The sequence below is a fragment of the Puma concolor genome, chromosome B1 (assembly GCF_028749965.1).
Source record: "Puma concolor isolate L17-30 chromosome B1, mPumCon1.1.hap2, whole genome shotgun sequence".
Classification (NCBI taxonomy): Eukaryota; Metazoa; Chordata; class Mammalia; order Carnivora; family Felidae; genus Puma; species Puma concolor.
Genome location: NC_141670.1, coordinates 88,649,145 through 88,655,144, shown reverse-complemented (window position 1 = coordinate 88,655,144; position 6,000 = coordinate 88,649,145). Strand labels below are relative to the sequence as shown.

The window sequence follows — 6,000 nt, the reverse complement described above, 5'->3', positions numbered from 1 at the left end:
GCTAGCTCTATTCATGGTACAGGGACCCAGTGGGGGACTCAGCCAATTGCTTATGAGACTTATTCCACTTATATCCTCAGAAAAATAACCCCAAGACTGGAACACCTAGAGGGAGACTCGGATCGAAACTCTATGTATAACCTGAAGTACAATTTGTCATTCTGATCAGTAGACCATAGTGATATTCTCAGTCTCCATGAATTAGGTAGCTCAGAATCAGTATTTAACAATACTCCAAAGCTCCAGTTATCTCCCTTTCCCAGGGCATGTTGGCTATATGTATTTTTACTATACAGAATTTTATGCCTTCTTTGTATTCTTTTCACATATAGATAATACCTGGCATGAAATGTGTATGCAGCCAGATTCTAGGATGGTTTTGTATCAGCATGACCTGAAATGAAGTCTATTTTTGGCACAAAGTCAAGACAATAACACTTGGTACCTAATAATGTTTACGTGAATGTTGACTCCTCAAAGCACATTACCCTCACAATGTAATACTGTTATTCTTGATGGTTGCTAGATCATTGGTATCAAAGAGCAATAGTCTTTGGAATTCTTTCTTCAAAAGGACAAAATTTCCCAGCCATTCTGAGTGAACCAAGAGCATAGAACTGAATTGATCAGATTAAGAGCTATTTATCTGTACCACATAGTAAATGGCCAACAAATAGCCTTCAGTGAAGGCTAAGAAGGAGATTAATTGCACATCAAGCGATATTGCTGAATCCATCATTAAGTAATTCTTGCTTATGGAGCTAACTCAAATATGATAATTGGGCTAGAGTGAGCAACTCCCTGCAATGGGGGCCTGTGTCAGACCTATGCTTTCCAGTCGTGGAGTGTTTTCATAACACAAATCAAGAAGGACTAATGTGCTATCACATATTTCCGTTAAGGGACCCCTGATCAGCCAACCACTACCAAAGTTTCCTGTAATTCAGAACATTCTGACTGCTGAACTTGACCTGCTGCCTACTATGGCCACCACAACAATTTTGTCTTTTACTTTTGAATGCTGCACTTGACCTCCACTGCCCTACACCAGTTTTTTTCTCCTATCAATCAGGGAAACCATTTCAACTGAAGCATCTGCCACTGATATCCTCAGCCTAGAAGAACAGTACAAACAAACTCCTCAAAACTGCTGCCAGTCCCCTCGCCAATACGTTTCTTAAGACCTTGGTAATGATCTAGATTTCTTGGGGGACAAATTAGGGTAAAGATTACTTATATATGGTAATTTCACCCCAGAGTACTTACTACCCTTCTCTGTGTTAGTTAAAGAATTTCTAGAATCTCAAGTTCACTATCTTAAGTCTCCACTGAATTGAGATTATAGTCAAACAAATGAGCCAAGAAACAGGCCCACTCAAGCTAGCTCAGAATGATACAGTCATCACTTTGAAAAATTATGCTTTACCTATCCAAGGCCAGTCACTGTTATTAGTCATTATCATTCTTATGTATAGTCCCAAGTTTTATCATCATAAAAATGAAAGGAGAAAACCTCATCCAGGTTTCACAGCGCAATTGACTCCTCTGGGACATGTCAGCCTCTGACCAGTAGTTAGAAGTTTGGAGATAATGGGAGGTTTGTAGATTCTGAAGAGGAGCAGAATATACCACCCCAAAAGATGCCACTTTGGATACTGATTATTTTGAATTTAACTTACTTGAGACCCAGACAGTACAAAAAGAACACCCTGACCCTCATTTGTTCCCCTGAATCTTTCACATGAAAGTATCCTCTTTAAGAAGGAAGATAGTAGACATCCTTATAGCCAGGGATAGGAAATTCGGGGCTGTGAGGCTGTATACACAAACCTTGTTACTTTTTCACCAATTAGTTACCCCAAGCCCAAATCCCTTTTTTTTTTTTTTTTTTTTTTTGCCAACTCTTCACAAGTTTACTGCTTTCTTGTCTAAAAGGTATGAGAGCTGCCTGCTTTGGTCATGTCTTTGAGTCTTATATTTTTATGGCCTCCCATACAAATGAAATTGCATTTGTGTTTCCTCTGTCACTCTGTCTTATGTCAATTTAACTATGAGACCAACCAAAGAACTTAGAAGGGAAGAAAGAAAAAGTTCTCCTCTACAGTTCCAAGGGGTGAATTGGCTCTCTCTCTTGCAAAGTTAGCCCCTGGGAAAAGAGGAATACAATCTCCAAGCAAGAAGAGATAGACCTATCAAATAATGAAGGAAGTACTTCTGAAATCCCAAGAACAGGGATGTGCTGGTAAATGTTTAACAACCCACTCTCCAGCAAGAGGGGGAGGGGAATCCTGATTTCCAGCATTTAAAATACTCTGTGGCTTACTTCAAGTGGTCAGCATAATACTGTGTCCCACTGAAAACATAGTGGGAAGAGATAAATGCTCCGCCCTCATGAGCCATAAAAAGCCAGGTCCAGAACACCACCACAGAGGGGGATGGGATGAGGGTGAGGGTAGAGGAGGTGAGAAGTTCAAGGAACTGCAAGCCTTTGGAATCAGCTCACATGGTCTGATTCTGATGCTTTAGGGTTCAACATTTTTCTGATCAGTGCTCTCACTTTCACACAAGAAGACAGCAAGACCAAAGGTAATTTTATCATAATTCGGCAACCATATCAAACCCTGAGTTTCATTTTCAAGTACATGGTTGTTGAAAGATGCTGACAGAATGAAGAGACTCTTTTAGCATTATCAGAGTTTCTGAGATTCAGTCTTTGCCATAATCAAGAATTTAAGGAGAGAAACTTACCATGTGCCTTTGTCATCTATTCAATGCTCTCAAAACATTCTCGGCAACCCTATAGGCTTTTATTTTATCTGCTTAATGATAGTGGCAACTTGGTTCTCCCAAAGCCTTACCTTGAATAGGCATTTGATTCCAAGGGAGTCTTTCATTCCAGAGACCCGTAGGCTGTGTTTAATTAGCTCTTTCACCACTGCATGCAATGGGCTGCCAAGGTCGCCGAAGATGAATGGAATTTCATTGCTTTCAGCCCCAGTCTGAAAACCAGCCACATCCTCACTCCTAACCCCACTTTCCCCAAGGTTCCATTACATTAAACCCATTCCCAAGTACCTTTCTCTGTATCGGTGAGGTCTTTAACTCAAAAGAACATAAACCAAATATGTTAAAAGTAAGGGATGAAAGGAGTTTCTGGTAAAAGTATTAGGCAGCTTTCAGAATTATGGGAAACTTGGAAAATGAGGCTCAGAAAGCAGAAAGGAACCAAGAGAGATAATCAATGGGAAACACTGAAGAGAGAAAGTCTAATTTAGGACACCAGAGGCTCTATAACTAGCACCGTCACCTCTGTTCCAGGCTCTGCTGCTGCCCCTCTGCGAATAAATTCTCCTCTGTCCCCAGGTGGGAACCATCTGACTGCCAAACCAGTACTAGGTGCTGTGTCCTAGCTTCCTGGGGGTACAAAGAGCATCTGATCTCTTTATCCTTGAACATGAACCCCTGCTTCCCGCTAAGAAGTAGAAACCCGAGGATTTACACCAAACAGAAAGAGCACTCAGATGCAGAATAGTATAAAACTATGACAATTGTCCTCGGTAGATAGGAATTGTGCACTCTTATAGAACAATTTCAAAGAATGGGGGAGCAGAAAATGGGATTGTAATGAAAACAGGAGTAGAATAAATGAAGGAAATTGATGACAGGAACTGTAGACCAATCTTTTCAGAAGTTTTGTGGGAGTAAAAGCAAGAGTAGCTTGAAGGGCAACACAGTGTTGAAAGTAATGCTTTATTTCTGTTTCTTTCTAAAGGATAAATGCAAGCCAATCAGAGGATGTATTTAAGAGAAAAAAGCTGAATATTTCAGTAATTAAGGGATTAATGGAAAATGAACGGAATCGGGCAAAATTAAGAACACACGTGTCTGGGCTAACTTCATGAGGAGGAGGGTAATTTTCTACCTCACATCGGAGAAAAGGAAAGAATTAATGAGGGAAGGGATGCTGTGAGTTGAAGGAAGGCAAGTTGCAGTCGTTTATAAAAAGAGTTCTCTCAAATAGTCTTGATCTTTTTTACTCCAACAGAAGATAAGAACAGTGTTCAATGTTGAAGGAATGAGTCAGAGTTAGGTACCCGGGGTGAGTGGAAAACATTTAGAAAAGCTTTGATGAAGAGCGATAGTGAACTATGCATGAATAAATGATGTACTAGTGGAATTGAGGACCACTTCCTATCTCGCCGCCTAAAAAGCTGTTTCAAAATAGTCACTAAAGTTGGGCTGATAGATTTTTCCATTAGGGGGAAAAAAAGAAAGTATATACTAAATCCAGCTTCCCCAGCCCTGGTAACAGCCTTCGATGTGATTATGCAAACAACAGATGCAAAAGGAGATTTTAGCCACACACCCACACACATAAAATGCACGAATACCTTCTTGTAGTTTTAGTAAGTGGAATAAAATATTGCAAGAGGATGGAATGATTGTGGCAGATGGTAAATGAGTCCCAGGTTTCAGTGTCTGGGGCAGCTTTAGCTTAGGCTCTGCGGTGTCTTTGATGGCTATTTAAAGGAACTGGAATTTCACCACCCATTAAGAGTACAGATCAAGCCTCAGCTTCACCTTGGTCTTCCGAGGCTTGTCTCTTTCCGCAGAATCTTCCAGATGCATTCTGTAATGACACTGTATCAAGCCACCGAGATCACCCGCCAAAGCCCAATCTGCTACCGGAATCTTCCTAGAAGAAAAGGATGTTTCATCAGAAGCAGTCATTCATCCTAGCCCACACCTCGCCTGCTTCTGATCTTACACTGTTAAAAACATAACACACTGGAGGAAGATTGTGCTATATTTCATGAGTGCTCTGTGCCGCCACCAAGGGACAGTTCCATCTGTTATTTGCTCTCAGCTTTGCTTACTGATAAAACAGGAAGGACAGCTTGCTGATGGGCTCTTTGAAGCAAACGGCTCCTCTCTTTCCTGCAATTAATGTTTATAAATTATTTCTACAGCGGATGGCACCATGATTTCAAAATTAGTTTCAATAAATTAAGGGCCTGCATTCATTACAAGAGTGGCTTGATTACAATGCAACTCGTAGAGTTTAGAACGCGCCCCGCCTTTTGCGAAAATTGCTTGATGACATCCAACACTGCCGTTAATTCTGTTCATTATCGACCCCTCACAAGAAGATCTCAAGATCATATGTTCTGTTGTTGAAACGTCATTTTGTTCAGTATATGCAAATGTCAGTTGTTCACGGAAAACAGGATTCAGGGTACTGCAAAACTTCAGACTCCAGGTTAATAGCCCTTAGGCTGTAGCAAAGTGAAATGGCTTATGGGAACAAAGCACAAATACGGGTGTGTTTGCTTTTTTGGACTGATTACTCAGTTATTCCAATCATCCAGCATTCTTTGGGTAGAGAAATAATTGTATATTTTCTGGCCTCTGCACTATTTTGAAAGGGATTTTCATAGACCTAGAATATAAATCGCTTTTTTTTTTAATTGGAAAACATTCTTTTACCTTGACTTGTCACGTTTCCTTTATTTCCTTGTCTCAATATCCATGACCAAATTTGCCTGCATTTTTTTAAATAAACTAATTATATTCCCCTTTTATATGGTGGTATGTTTTCTAGGAAATAGTGACTTTGAAATTTCTATTAGGCTTGTCACTTGAAAGTTTTAGACTAGGAAATTTAACTTTCCAAGCAACACCTACCAGTTAAAAGTACGAATAAGAAAAAAAAAATGGGCTCATGATTTCTGAGGACTAGCGATTGAGGAGAGAATCCTTTGAGCAATGTAACAGTCTATAAAGAGATTCTGAAAAGCCCAGGGAGGCCACTATCTCTTCATCTTTGTTTGAAACTGAGAAATAGAACTTTTGCAAGGAGGGGGCATCAAGAGTAGACAGGAATACCAAGATCGTTGGTTAAAGAAAATAATACAGCACACCCTGAAAGTATGACTCCCTAGAAAATATTACTAATGAATGAGTAAATAAAAGAAAGAATTACTAGAACATAAAGGTAGA

At 40.0% G+C, this 6,000-nt stretch overlaps 1 protein-coding gene across 1 annotated transcript in view; it reads right to left on the bottom strand.

Annotated features, from left to right (window-relative positions):
- Positions 1 to 4,457: 4,457 nt before the first annotated feature.
- The window catches only part of SLC7A11 (solute carrier family 7 member 11), a 125,697-nt gene continuing 124,154 nt past the window's right edge, over positions 4,458 to 6,000 (bottom strand). Inside the window, exon 13 of the transcript XR_015250217.1 lies at positions 4,458 to 4,696. The gene's annotated coding sequence lies outside the window, so the exon portion shown is untranslated. The remainder of the gene's footprint in view (positions 4,697 to 6,000) is intronic.